Raw genomic sequence first — 15,253 nt, forward strand, 5'->3', positions numbered from 1 at the left:
ATGAAATCATACTTTACAGTTGCTGTATCTAAGCCTACCAAATTTGGGAAGCACAAGCTGTCTGATATGCAATGTTAAAGGTAAAGGGACCCCTGACCATTAGGTCCAGTCATGACTGACTCTGGTTTACACATAGGCACACAAACCCATTTCGCTTTATTGGCCGAGGGAGCCAGCCTTTGTCTGTAGACAGCTTCCGGGTCATGTGGCCAGCATGACTAAGCCACTTCTGGTGAACCAGAGCAGCGCACGGAAACGCCGTTTACCTTCCCGCCGGAGTGGTACCTATTTATCTACTTGCCCTCTGACGTGCTTTCAAAATGCTAGGTTGGCAGGAGCAAGGACCGAGCAACGGGAGCTCACCCCGTCACGGGCATTCGAACTGCCAACCTTCTGCTCGGCAAGTCCTAGGCTCTGTGGTTTAACCCACAGCGCCACCCATGTCCAGATATGCAATGTTATGGATATGCAAATTGTGGATTTATGAAGCAGACATCTGGGCAGAGCAATCCTAACCCCTACTCTGTGGTGTAGGGATAGGATGCTGCGGAATGTCCCCTCTAGGGCAGGAATGGCCAAACTCAGCCCTCCAGTTGTTTTGGGACTACAACTCCCATCATCACTAGCTAACATGACCAGTGGTCAGAGATGATGGGAATTGTAGTCCTAAAACAGCTGGAGGGCCAGGTTTGGCCATGCCTGCTCTAGGGGCTCCGCTGGTGGTGTGGACCTTCACTCAGGTGCTGCTGCACCCACTGAAAAGTCGAGTTAACCTAAAGCCCCAAAGAAGAGCATTACACTGCCTAGAATTGGTGTGCTACACACATACGCACACACTCCCCTAAAATGCTGGAATAGTTTATAGGGCTGCTGTGGAAAATCTGCTATTCCACATCACCCCAGCCCCAGTTAGGATTGCTTCCTTAATTATTAGCATGATGAACTTCCAGTATTTCCAACAGGTGCTTTACCTGTGCAGCAAAAAGAATCAGTAGGACTGCCACCTACCCTTCAACAAATAAGTCTGAGTGAGCCAGCCATTCAGCCACTGAACACTCCACAGTTTTGGTCCCAGTGGCGTAGCGTGGGTTGTCAGCACCCGGGGCAAGGCAAGTAATTTGCGCCCCCTAACCCGTGGATTTGCACCCCCTAACCCTAACCCCCAGATGTTGCGCCCGGTGCGGCCGGCCCCCCCTGCACCCCCCCACGCTACGCCACTGTTTGGTCCTAAGGGACCGCCAAGGCAGCTTTTTAAAAAATGAAAATACTATACAACCATTTTAAAGGGATTCCTTGCTCCACCCATTAATTTCCTTTGGGAATCTGTTGGGGGAATGAAAGGAGAGACACCCCTTGTCTGCTAAGAGATTAGCACTGCGGCAGTGCAGCAGGCATCCCTATTGAATCCCAAGAGACCCACACACTGTGACAGATGCTGGCCGCTGTCACAGAATTAATGTGTCAGAAGATGCTGGGGACCTTAAATGACTCAAATTTATGGGCTTTTCCATTGGCTGGCCATTTTTGAGGGTTGGAAAAGTCAACTAGATCCTGAAACGAACCCCAATATCCTTCTCCAAGAGGGCTGCAATGCATGCCATAAATGAGCTGAACTCTACGCCCCTTGCTATTTGAAGTCCAATTTACTTCAATGTGGAAGTAAGCACATCTTTAATTTTTTCTCTCTTCTTAATTAGAAGTGATTTGGTGAGATCCAGTATTCAACACAGAGAGAGAAATTCTGCTGAAATCACTGGACCTCTGATTATGACCTAGTACAGTATCACCCATAAACAGTGGCCCATGTATTTTAAAAAACTGGAATAATATTCTATATATACTTCTACACTTCCTTATTTTTTTTACTCTTCAACATTTCTGGAAATTTTACATCTCTAATTATATCCCAAGTGTCAGACTATTCCTGATAAACAATCCCAAGTCCCTATTTTGCAAGCAAAAATTACTTCAATGTTCTTAGAAGCATTATGTTAGTCAACCTATTCCCATAATTGCTCTAACAGCAAAATCTGGGAATTGTGGTTACAAACTTGAGGGTCAGAATGAGCAGAGGGATGGAAAGAGCAGGGCACTGCCATTTTCAGAGACACAAAGTGAGGGTATGGTTTTAACTTATATTGGTGAAACATGTGCAAGCTTTCACTGTATATGGAACCCTTCAAAGGCAGAACAAGCCACCGATTCTCAGCAATACAGAAAATCAACTTTCTTGCATACTTGTTGAAGACAGACAGTCAGCAGTTCACAAAATGTTTACTGTAGCATCAAACTGGCATGGAGGCCAATAGACACATCTCTAGCAAGAGGGAAAGGACCGAGTTGTCAAAAACTACCGTATTTTTTGCACCATAACACTCACTTTTTTCCTCCTAGAAAGGGGAAATGTCTGTGCGTGTTATGGAGCGAATGCCTACGGGTGGCGGGGGGGGGGGATCTGCTGCAGTCGTGAGCAGAGGATCCATTGTTCCCCTTCCTTTCCTCCTCCGTGGTTACAAAGCATGGATCCACATGGATCCTCAGGATTTTTGCATTGGGCTACTCCAAACTCACTGTCAAATCACATGTCTGTGGCCACAGCATGAACCACAAAAATCATATATCCACTATTTCGTTTAGAATATTATTTTCCTTGTTTTCCTCCTCTAAAAACTACGTGCGTGTTATGGTCTGGTGCGTGTTATAGAGCGAAAAATACAGTAGTTATGGCCTCTTAGCAGGAGTTGTGACATGGCAAAGGCTGCCAGGGACTTTGCACTGCTGAAAATCAGACCCACAGCAACTTTGCCCTGCCTTACCTATGAACGCCTAGGCAGATGCTCTTGGCTGGAAAAGTTTATATATTGATAGAGTTGGCATGCCTGTCAACTGACCAGTCAAATACTGTCAAGTGGCATCGATTATAAAATGCAATCAAATATTGTCAAACAGTCAATCTAGTTGCCAGGCTGGAAGCTTCATGCAGAGAGTTCTATGCCACTGCAGGAGCAAGCCTTCCTAACTACTAAGCAATGGGAAAAGTGGATGGACCCAGACTCAGAATATTGACTTGGGGTTTGTTTGTTTGTTTGTTTGTTTGTTTGTTTGCTTGCTTGCTTGCTTGCTTAACTTTTTCCATGGATTCACATGGATTGTTTCTGATATTCCCCCCCCCCCTCTATGGATTCATTAAGTAGCTCAACTGAGCTAAAGGGGTTGTGTGAAATATTTGGGGGGGGGTGGATGAGGTGGAAATGAGACTTAATGAACCATGTGACATAGAAAATCCGTTCTGCAAGCAAACAAGCCTGGACTTCTCATGTTGTTGTTTCAGAAATAGAGATGACTCATGTGACTCATAGCCCCATCCTTACAGCGTAAGTACCACGGAATACGTTCCAAACAAGTTTTCTTAAAATCATACAGTCAGAAGCATCCCTCAGTTCTGCTGCAGATATGATCTGGTTTCAGGTATTTGGTTGTGATGTATCAGTCAATGCTTGTTCACTCTTTCATGGCAGAGGTACTATGACATTATAACATCCACTACAGGCAGAAATTCAGGAGATTTGACTTTCCCTATCTGCATGTTGGGAAAAGACAGTTTCACTTCTGCCTGTTCTCAGCTGTGAAAGGCACAGGTCCTTTGTCAACAAATACAGTAGAAACTCTGGCTGAAATTCCATTCTCAGTATACCTGTGACTTTTATATGAGTACCCACTTATGCAGCTATTCCCATATTGCCATTTTAAACAAGGGAATGGCTTGTATAACAGGGAAATTGGTCCCCAAGGAATAACCTGAAAGATGACAATTCCACACTGTGGATCAAACTCAATCCTCTGTTAAGTTTCTCTTCAGATCATTGTCGCAAGCCAGCTAACTCTCTTAATACCAGCTACTCCAAACATTTCCATGAAATGCAAGTGTTTGCCATGGCGCCGGCTTCTGGCCTCAAAATCCTTTTATTTGCATAACAACTGTCCACATGCATGGGAGAAAAAGAGCCATTTCCAGCAAGTATCAGGTGGGGGAAGGGCAGCATTCAGAAGATAATTCTTCGGTTGCAAAAGGCAACTATTGTGCTTTTAAATGAAGTTCCACTCTCAATATGAAAAAGTGTTTTTAAAAAGGGCAGGAAGATGAATTCACTGCTGAGGAATAGGCAGAAACAGTATGAACCCTTTTGGAAGTTCTCTTAACCTGTTGTTGTTGTTGTTGTTGTTGTTGAAGATGTAAAACTCAACTTCTCCCCAGACCTCCAACAAAACAAACTATCAACAGAACTACAACTCTTCCGACTCACCTAGTCTTAACCACAAAACCACATTTTCAGCATAGCCCAGAAAACATTTGGAGGTAACCAAGTTGGAAAAGCCTGATCTATTAAAACAAAAACTTGCAGGAGGGATAAAACAATGGGAAATTCCTTAGCAATAAGGCACTAGCAGGAGGCTGCTGTTTGTGGTCGAGCCCAGATATCTTAAAAGTTTGTAAGAACCTGGAGTGGAGGTGGGGGAAGAGAATGAAAGACACGAATGTACACCTTTAGGCGAGTCTCTCCCAGTGCAAGGATGCTGCTGCCATGTGCTCAAACAGACTCATTCTACACACACACACCACAAAATTTCTTCATTTTCCACACTTCTTGGAAGGCACCAAGTCTTTGCCAGGCTATTTTGTAATCTTTTTTAACCTTTGTAAGTGAATCCCTGTAAGTGCTATATCCTCAATAATGTAAAAATCCCATATCTATGTCTGTGGGTCAGCCTATTTCAGTGCCCTCTTCCCACAGGAACAGGAAAATCTAGTTCAGCATTGCAGAGAACCAGTTGGGGCAGTGTGGGGAAAGGGTGACAAGTGACTGGGAATGTCCCTTCCCCAGAGTACACAAGTGAAAACAGCTTCCTGATCACCTAGCCTTCAACCTCAGGAGGCGGCAACTGAGAAAAGGCATTCAGTAGGTACTCCATTCGCAGTTTTCCCACTCTAAATTGTCAAAGAGGGCCAGATTTGAGGAAGCGAAGAACACGCGTGAAGACCCACCAAAGTTGACCTTTTTTAGGATTGAAGTTGTTTTTTTGATTTTACCCCAAAGTTGTTGAGCTTTTTACTGGATTGAAGTTGTTGAACTTTTTTTAGGATTTTGCCCCAGGAAATAAACTGCCCCAGGGCCTGGATTAAACCGACCGGCAGGCCAGATTAGACCCCTGAAGCAGACTGGACATGCCTCCTCTAGTGGCTTCCCCCCTTTCTAAACCTATGCTTGTGATATAAAACATGCATTTGAACCCCCACCTTGAAGAGGAAGGGGTGGGTGGGTGAAGAAGAGTTTGGATTTGATATCCCGCTTTATCACTACCGGATGGAGTCTCAAAGCGGCTCACATTCTCCTTTCCCTTCCTCCCCCACAACAAACACTCTGTGAGGTGAGTGGGGCTGAGAGACTTCAAAGAAGTGTGACTGGCCCAAGGTCACCCAGCAGCTGCATGTGGAGGAGCGGAGATGCGAACCCGGTTCCCCAGATTACAAGTCCACCGCCCTTAACCACTACACCAGACTGGGTGTTAATTCTGCATGTCTCAGTGCACTGGATGCCGAAGTGAATTGGGTGGTCTTAGGCCAGCCACACACTCTCTGCTAACCTGCCTCATAAACTTATTGTGAGGCTAAAATGAGATAACCATGGGGAGTATGCTGTGCTAATTCTGCTCCGAATACACCCACTGAAATTAATAAACATGACTCGTTTCAGCGCATCTGCTCTGAGCAGGGCTTTGTGGAAGACAACCGCATGTGACACTGTGAGTTCCTTGAAGGAAGGGAAATCAATGCAGTGGATACTTGTATGCTTGTGTGCAAAGCATGAGAAAGTTAAGCATGACCTTCATTCTGACTGGATCCTGTTCACTGATGGGCTGTCGGAAGTGGTCTGATTCCAAATACCAGGCGCTGGGAATCACAAGAGTGTTGTTGCACTCAGGCGCTCTTTGCAGGGTCCCCATGGGCATATGGTGGAGAGAGGAGCCTCTGGAGTGATCCAACAGGCAGGCCGCTTTTATGTTCTTACAATAGCAACACAGCAGCAGGTTCTGCCACTGTTGATTTTCCATGGGCACTGGGGCCAGAAACGAGGAGGAGCAGGGGAGATTCCCCCCCCCCTCAAAAAGGGCAAAAAAAAATTCCACAATCAAACTTCTGTCGGCCCTGGAACTGGTATACTTATTTTATCTCCCTTTAGTGTCAATGGGAGGGTTTGTCATTTAAAGAGGGTTTGGCAGAGCTTAGAAAGTGGTGGCTCCTTCACCCCAGAATCCTATCATCACCAGGATTACTTTGCTTGTGATGTTGGTATGGGGCTGGCATATCAGACAGTATGATGCCCAGCTTTGCCATGGAATGCCTCCATCCTTGCTATCGCCCAGCCCTCTCGATCTAGCCATCAAGGACAGCTGTGGGGGGGGGGGTTCTGAAAAAATATGATTACTGTTTATAGGTGATGTCTCACATGTTGTTGTTTTTATTAAAATACAATTATCCTGTTTCCCCATCACTTTTTTCAGAATATATGACCGCACACATATTTATTTTGGTTACATCAAAGAAATTTAAAAAAAGAGCGCACATCATTTCTCTCCCAAGCTGTGTAGCATGTTCCTTTTCAGGATGGGAGGAAAAATTTTACTTGACAAGCGGATGTTTACAAGCTTGACTGATGCAGAGATTTCAGTTCATGCTGTATTCCTATAGGGTTCCAAAATCCACCCCAAATGAAAAAGGGCTTACAGAACAGAGACAAATTAGATGTGACTGTATGGTAGGCCCTGATCTAGTTCTCCATCTGCAACGCCTAGTGAAATTGGCCTTACATTATGACATCAAATGGTTTCCCACTCCAGATGATTGGCTGACAGGGAAGAACAGAGCGTAGTGATGTCATAACATGAAGTCACATATCGACCGCTACCAAAAGACTTTTTTTTATTCCTTGCAGTGCAGGGGTTGGGTGGAGGGGGCTTCAACATCATGGTACTTGTATTTGTGAATCCACCCATCGGTGCAATATTCCTACAAGCATATAACACCTGTAGTGCTACTGTGCTAACATAGCACTTTTGTGTGGACACAAAACATTGTGATGCAAAGAACCTGGAAGCTGTGAGAGGAAAGAGTTTCATTTGGCTGAGAAAGATATTAACTTTCCACCCACATAATAAAGAATTGCATTTTTTCAGGGAGAAATAATGTGAAGACAGACCTAAAGGGGAAGAGCGCCAGAAGCACCCAACCATCTGAGCCACTTTCCAGGAGTTAAGTCCCCCACAAAAAAACACCTCAGAAGTTGAAGCAGAGGCAGGGGGAGAGAAAGCCTTCAGCATTATATTCTAGTTGAGCAACAGAGCATGAGTAACTAATGGAGGCTTTTCGTGGTCTGGTGAGTTTAAGCTATGAGCTGAAAGTTTAACTATTAATGAACTTAGGGTGTGTACATACGTACATCAAAAGAAAACTCAGCCACGTTTTTCCACTCATGGGATAAGGGTGGTTTACTCCCACCACTGCTATCTTTTAGATAGATCCATATCTAACACAAATTCCAACGTTGATTGGTGACCAATTCCTCGCCCTTCCTCCTCAGTGCTGCAGATAGGCTATTCGGTGTTGTTTTTTTTAAAACACTGATACAGCTAAAAAACTGTTCAAAAAAATCCCAATCCACTGAACAAAAAACTGCAACACTGTCCGAAGTTGGGGGTGCATTCGTGGCATCACAGTCCTCATCCGATTAGCACCGTGCGCAGCCAATGGCTGGAGGGAGGAGGCGAATCAGTTTCCCCTGAAACTCAGTTCTGAATAGAAATAGGAACAACTTGCCTGGAGGTGGGGGCGCTTTGTGGGGGGTGCATTTCCAGAGCAGATTGTGGTCTTTGCATGTGTGTGCGCATGCAATCCTGGAACTGCTTCTGATTCAAAGGTTTGTAAAAGCAAGCCGTCCATTAGCAAAGGAAAAGGAGGGGAAGCAGGCAGACCAGACCAGGTCACTCCAGCTGCCAGGGAACAAAGGAGATCAACTGACCAGAGCAGCCTCCGAAGGAGGTGGTTGGCGCGCACCCTGGGGATTGGGAGTTAGGAGGAGGCTGGCTCCAGCTTACTCAGTGTAAGCCTGGATGTGGCTATTAAAGCATGTGATGAAGTGGCAGCCAGACAAAGCGTGGAAACCTACTGCTGACAGGAAATTCAGATTCTTCTCAGCACAGAAGGCATTTGAATAGCAATCGGAGGAGGAAGCTGGAGAGAATCCATTCTAGAGGCCAAAAAAGCAAAAACACAGGGCAATCTTTAAGTCCCAAGTGTGGCTGTCAAGAAGGAGACCGCAGGTCCTCCTGAATAAAGACAATCTAAGATGCAAATTACTTTTGGTTCTCAAGCACCAGAGTTTGCACTGCAGCAAAGTTATATCCAGGATCATTTATCTTGCTCCAAAGTTTGGGTTTTTTGTTTTTTAAAAAAAGGTTAACAGGGAAAACTTGATTAATCTGCACCAAAATTATGCATATCTTCTAACTTTGCAAAAGCTTGTGTAACAGTTATGCTGAGCTGAAATCTACTATATTTCGTATATTTTTTAACAAAATGATGCAAAAAGATTTGAACATTTTTTTAAAAAAAGCCCTGCTGGATCAGCACTAAGACCGGGGGGGGGGGTGCTTCTGCTGCCCAGGGTGGGCGCACAGGGCGCATCCCTAAGGGGGAGCAGAGAGAGAGCCCAGCAGAGGAAAGGGGCGACAGCGCTGCCGCTGACTGTCCTCCACTCCACCCCCAGGTCAGACCTAACGTGGAAGCTGCCTTGGCAACTCCCTTGCGCATGCAGCCCAGGGGTGACTCTCCACTCTGCTCCCTGTAGAGCTGTGGCTGGGTGTGAGGAAGTCACTTGGTGGCCTTATCCAGGGGTCAGCAAACTTTTTCAGCAGAGGGCCAGTCCACGGTTCCTCAGAACTTGTGGGGGGCCAGACTATATTGGAGGGGGCGGAAAAAAAGAAGAATAACTAATTCCTATGCCCCACAAATAACCCAGAGATGCATTTTAAATAAAAGTGCACATTCTACTCATGTAAAAACACGCTGATTCCCGGACCATCCGTGGGCCAGACTGAGAAGGCGACTGGGCCGGCTCCGGCTCCCGGGCCTTAGGTTGCCTACCCATGTCCGTATCCTTCATGAATTGGTCTCATCCCCTTGGAAAGCCATCCAACTGGTGGCCATCACTGCTCCAGGGAAGCGGACACGGAGCAATGGATCCAAACTGCAAGAAAGAAGATTCCACCTAAACATTAGGAAGAACTTCCTGACAGTAAGAGCTGTTCGGCAGTGGAATTTGCTGCCAAGGAGTGTGGTGGAGTCTCCTTCTTTGGAGGTCTTTAAGCAGAGGCTTGACAACCATATGTCAGGAGTGCTCTGATGGTGTTTCCTGCTTGGCAGGGGGTTGGACTCGATGGCCCTGGTGGTCTCTTCCAACTCTAGGATTCTATGATTCTATGATCTTGCACTAGCAACTTCCACAGTTTAAATGCCTCCCTATTCACGGTCCAGAATCTTCCAACATTAAACTTCATTGGATGAGCCTGGATTCTAGCATTGTGAAAGGAGAAAAGGCTCACTTTATTTACTTTCTCCCCAACATGCATCATTTTATACATCTCTGTCAAGTCTCCTCTTATTCAAAAAGCCGCACGCATTGTAACCTTCCCTCAAAGGGGAGTTGCTCCAGCCCCTCGATCATTTGGCTTGCTCCTTTTCTGCCCACAGCTCTGCAATACCTTTTTCTGTTAGGCGAGGCCACTAGAACCGTGCAGAGTGTTCCTTCCATGTTGCACCATAGATGTGCATGGAGGCATGATATTGGCAGCTTTATTCCTGGTCCCCTTCCGAACGACTCATTGCATGGAATTCCACCCACCACCACCCAAAAAAATCTTTTGGATTGGCACACTATTTCACACTGTGCTTACATTTTCACGGAGTAATTCACTATGATGCCAAGGTCCTTTTGCTGGTCAGGCAACAGCAAGACAGAGGTGACCATGGGCAAAGGACAAAGACTGGAGCTGTTTGCAGATAATGGCAGAGACCCAGATGAATCAACAGCCCAAGAGACGTGGGACTCACCACTTTCCCTGCAGGGACTCCTACCACTGAACCACAAACTTGCTTTCTTTTTTTAATACTCTCAAGTTACAAAAAGCAGTTGGACAGTTCAGCACTGCGAGATTTTCCTGCAAAACTAATAGAAAACGCAGCGGCTGTGTATGGATTCCAGGACAGCTAGCATTTTTCAAACACAGTTCTGTAACAATGTGGAATAGAAAGGTGGGCTACAGAAACTGGAACAGAAGTGAACTCACTGTTGACGGGCAAATACAGGATTTGCCATCCTCCCTGTGTTCTCAAAGCAAAAAGTGAGGACAAGGAGGGGGCATCTGCCAGGGGGCTTAATCCTCCCACTGCTGCTTTTCCTGACTGGCAAATCTGATCTCAGGACCAGGCTGCAGAGAAAAACCAACCAGGAAGGAGCAGCTCGGTGGGATGAAGGCCAAAGCGTCCTTCACTTGTAATGCTGGAAGCAAGCGTAGAATTCCCAATCCCAGGGTTGATGCCAAACAACTAGTTCTGTCCTGTGATGACCAGCAAGGGTCCAAAACCTCTGACAGCCAAGCAAAAAATTCTGGTCAAGAGGACCTTGTCCCTGCCTGGCTGCTCAGCTTCTGCTGCACTTTTGCATGTTCAGTCCTGGAAAGGGTGCCAGTGAGTTTGCTGGGCAGCCAAGAGACCCACAGTACTTTGGCAACGCAAAAACCAAAAGACCCCCCCCGTCTTCTTCCCACTCCCAACCGTGGAGATGAGGAAGGCGGCTGGAGCTTGTCATATCTGCCAGAAGGAGAAAGCACACTGTGCATGGCGAGATGAGCGTAAATGCCAGACTGCATGTACAATTTCACACAGAGAAAGGAAATGAAGATTTGCCATCGCTGGCCAGCCCTCCAGCCTAGCTCACCGACATAAGAGTACAGAGGTCATGGGCTGACAATGTACCCCAATATCACCTGTGGTGCCACAGAGAACTCTGGCGTGTAGTCAGTTCCTGCTTGGGTTGTCAGCCACATCAGAACCAATGCATGAGTCATGTGATGACCTTTGGTTTTAAGCAAATAATGAATCATGGCTCTCACACCACTTCCAGCCTGGCTGCTGCCCATTGCAAACTTAAAAGTGGCTCCAAGCGTGCACCCATGAATTCTCCTTCATGTGACTGAATAATCTGGAGCCCCCTTTCGGTTCATGTCGGGTGCTGGCTATTCAGCAGCAGCACACAAGACAGGCCTTTCACATTGCTTCTGGCCTACATAGCATCCTGTGAAATATGACTGTACACCTAAAAACATTTCCCCAGAGATTCCTGTAACATCACCAGTTTTTCTTTGGCCTCCTGCTAAGGCTCTGAAACAATTTTACAAGCAATACGCATGAAGACCAGATAAAGCCGTCCATGTATGCTGAACGTATTGACAGAAAGCAACATCCCTTCTTTTTTGAGGTTCTGTGGATTTCAAGTCTCATAATTCTTTTTTTACAATCCCTGTTACACACACTGAAAGCTTCTGCTACCTAGGAATGACTCCCAAAACTGTTCCCAACTCTATTATTTTACAAAGCTTATCTGAAATTTTGCAAATGTCTATGTTCACATGTGAAAGCTGAGAATGCTTTAGCTCAAAAATAATCTTTTCCCCACTTTTTGAACACACACAGAACAGCAATAGTTTGCCTGTATGTGGTTGCAGACATTCACAAGACATTCCTGTGACACCGAATTTCAGAATTTGTAGAGGAAATTTATTTATTGTGCAAATTTCACTTCAAAATAATCCCCAAACTAATAATTTCCTATGGTACCAGAAATAGTATGTACATGTGGTACTAGAAGCACAGCAAGCTAAACTGCCTTTTCCAGTATCCTCTCCTGCAAACAACATCAATTATAATGATAAAGTCTAATATTTCCCCCCTAATGTGGCAGCTTTTAAGAGAACTGGCCATCATTACCACCTCAGAAATACTGCACATGCTTTCAGCTATGCTGTAATAACTCTTTGGTCAGAGTTAGTGATGAAGTAAATGCATGAGGGGCATTAAGGAAACACAAACATCCCCCCCCCACTGCTGTCTGCAGCAGGGGGTCTCCTATACTCATGGAGCCTCCCCACGTGGTTAAAAACCCTAAAGTGCCACTGAATCAATCTCAGGCTACTGAACGGTTTGGGAGACAAAAGAAGCCAAATGAAACTGACAATGTAACTCGTCAATGTAAAATCTTTTTTTTGCAATGCCACAACACTGCAACATACCATGAACCACATCTAAGAGTGCCTTTTGCAGACAGGCACCTGCTAAATGCCTTTTTGTGGGCTTAACTGGGTGAGGAGCAGAGCTCAGTTCCAGGTGTGGAGCTGATGGTCCTCTGGAGATCTACCTGCCAGGTACATGGGGTTTTTACTCCCAAGACCTGGAGGGCGTCTCCTCTTTACCAACCGTAGCAACAGTGATGGTTAGGAAAGATGCTTGAGAGAGGGATGAACTTATCATTGAGAATACAATCCCTCCACCCATTCACAGGTGTGTTCCAATACACACACACACACACACACACACACACACACACACCCCTCAGGCACATCACAACCATACTGACCACAGTAGCCCCAGAAAGCAAACCACACACATAGTATCACACCTGCCCAAGCCCACCTTGCCAAAACATCACAAAAATTGACATCCTATATCCTTTTAAACATGTTTATGGGAGGGGGTTATTAGTTTTTGTTCTTGTTTGTATTATGTAGTTTGTCTTTATATTGCATTTTTATGCTGTAAACAGTAAACCGCCTGGACATCTTCAGATGAAGGGCAGCATACCTTTTTAACAAACAAATTAATAAAATGCATTAATTAGACATCATTATCACAAGACACACCCTTTAAGTAGTACTGCAAAAAAACATCCATATGAACCACCAGTCTTAACTTTGCCACAGCCAAAACTCCATGCCTATCATGCTGTCTAAATAAAACTGACTCCTATAAACATCCCTAGAGATATTCTGATGTCATCTGCATTTCCTAACAATCTACTTCAATTTTCCCAACGAAATAGGACTAAATGGCTAAACCTACAAGTAACGTTTTCTGTATCTCAAACTCTGAAAGTTTCTGTGGACTTTTTAAATATAGCATATTTTGCAAAAGCAATTTATTATCCTAAACTTTACACACGGAGATATTACAACCTACAATTCAACTCTCTCTATGTCAACTTTCAGATATTCCACAAACTCCCCCCATTTTCAAACAAGGGAGCTCTGAAAATCCTTTCAAAATGAAAAGGCATCAGTTCCTCTTGTCTCTTGTCCTCTTGCACCACAAAAGTAGTATAGGACATCATCCATACTGTGGCTTGGAAGAACCACAAACCAGCACTTTGTGTCAGTATCTTAAGTGCTCCACTAAGGCTGCAATCCTAAATAAAGTGGGGAGCAAGTTCAGGTGAACACAATGGGACTTACTTCTCAGCAAACATGGTGAAAAAGATCACCCTGGAGAAGACAAAGCCTTTGGCCACTGAATGGCCTCAGAGATAAAATCCTGATATTTAAATATTTTTACAGGATTTTATATAATATTTGGAGCCCAAAGATCTTCATACTGAAGACTCTAGGGACTGCACTCAATTCTGATTTTCACTAAGGAAAATCAGGAAAGTTTGCTGTAACTGAATATTTTTAGGACCACAACAATAATAAAAAATAAATACATTACAAAGACCACCCTCAGGTGAACTAGAACAATCCAGAACAGATCACCACAAACCTGAAAAAAATCTGCATAAGCCTTTGGTCTTCAGAGTACAAAAAGAAGCTTTCCCAGGATACACAAGGTAACTTATTCTGATTCAGGACGGATGACAAAAAGAAAAAAGGCATCCATGCTTTTGGTATTCCCACCACTGTTCCCCTGCCATAGCCAAAACAACCCTATCTGTTGACCAAGGCTGAGAGCAGATTCTTGGAAGCAAACATCTCTCCATGCTCCTCAGCCTGCTAATTTCACAAGTCTGCTTGACAGGCTGCTGCTGCTGTTGCTGCTGCAGCTGGACCAGTCCTGGGGCTTCAGTCATTGTGGGGCTGCAGCAGTTTCTTGCTAGCCAAATTCTGGAATGAGCATCTGCAGGCCCAACTGCACCTGGATCAACAAAGCTTATCGTGCCGAGTGCCAAGCTAGCTTAGCGACCGCTCTAGCGCCACGGCCTCAGCACTAATTCCACATTTCGCAACACTGCATCCCTCCTCCTCTGCCACAATTGTTCATCGTTTTGTTTTGTCCAGGTTTATCTCCCATTTTCCTTCGCTGCTCCTCTTCACGACTTCCTGCCCAGCTGTGCTCGCTCTCCTCTCTGGACGGTGGGGTGATCTCTTTTTCAAAAATTATAACAATAATAATGTAGGCTATGCAGACAGACAGCTGTGCACCCATATACACAGACACCCATAACTGCTGGAGTGTGCAAAAAAACATGGGAGGGGGACAGCTAGGGAAGCCCAAGGTCAGAAACACAGCTGGTGCCACCGCCAGAGCCATGGAAAGCTCAGGGGGTGGGGATGAACAAAGAATTACATCTCAGCTGCTAGGCATCAGTATGCAATCAGATGCATTTTTCTGGGGGGAAATCTAAAACATTGTCACAGGAAAGAAGCCATAGTGCAATGAGGGACATTCGCAATGCTTGTTGCAGACATCATGAAGAGGGCTAACATGGGAAAGTTTATCATCAAGAGCAGGACTCCAAGTAAGTTGTTGTGTACCTTAGCAGTGCATGTTAACACGAAGGGAGGGAGCCATAGTTCAATGGTAAAGCGCATGCTATGCATGCAGAAATCACAACATGGCCAGTGAAGAGGACAGCAGGCCTGGAAAAAACCTACTGTCCAAACCCTTAGGAATCACTTCCAGTTAGATGAGAAGCACTGGAGTAGACAAGACAAATGATTTGACCCAGTACATAACTTCCTATGTTCATAAACAACTGGTACATATAAATGGAGTTCAGCCATTGTGTTAAACCATGGTTTATCATGATGGGAATGAGCCACAGTGATCCTCATACTTGTGCGCTCCCTCCTCCTCTGGTGTAGCTGTGAGGAG

This window comes from Podarcis liolepis (genome assembly GCF_965112155.1).
Source record: "Podarcis liolepis genome assembly, chromosome: 8".
Classification (NCBI taxonomy): domain Eukaryota; kingdom Metazoa; phylum Chordata; class Lepidosauria; order Squamata; family Lacertidae; genus Podarcis; species Podarcis liolepis.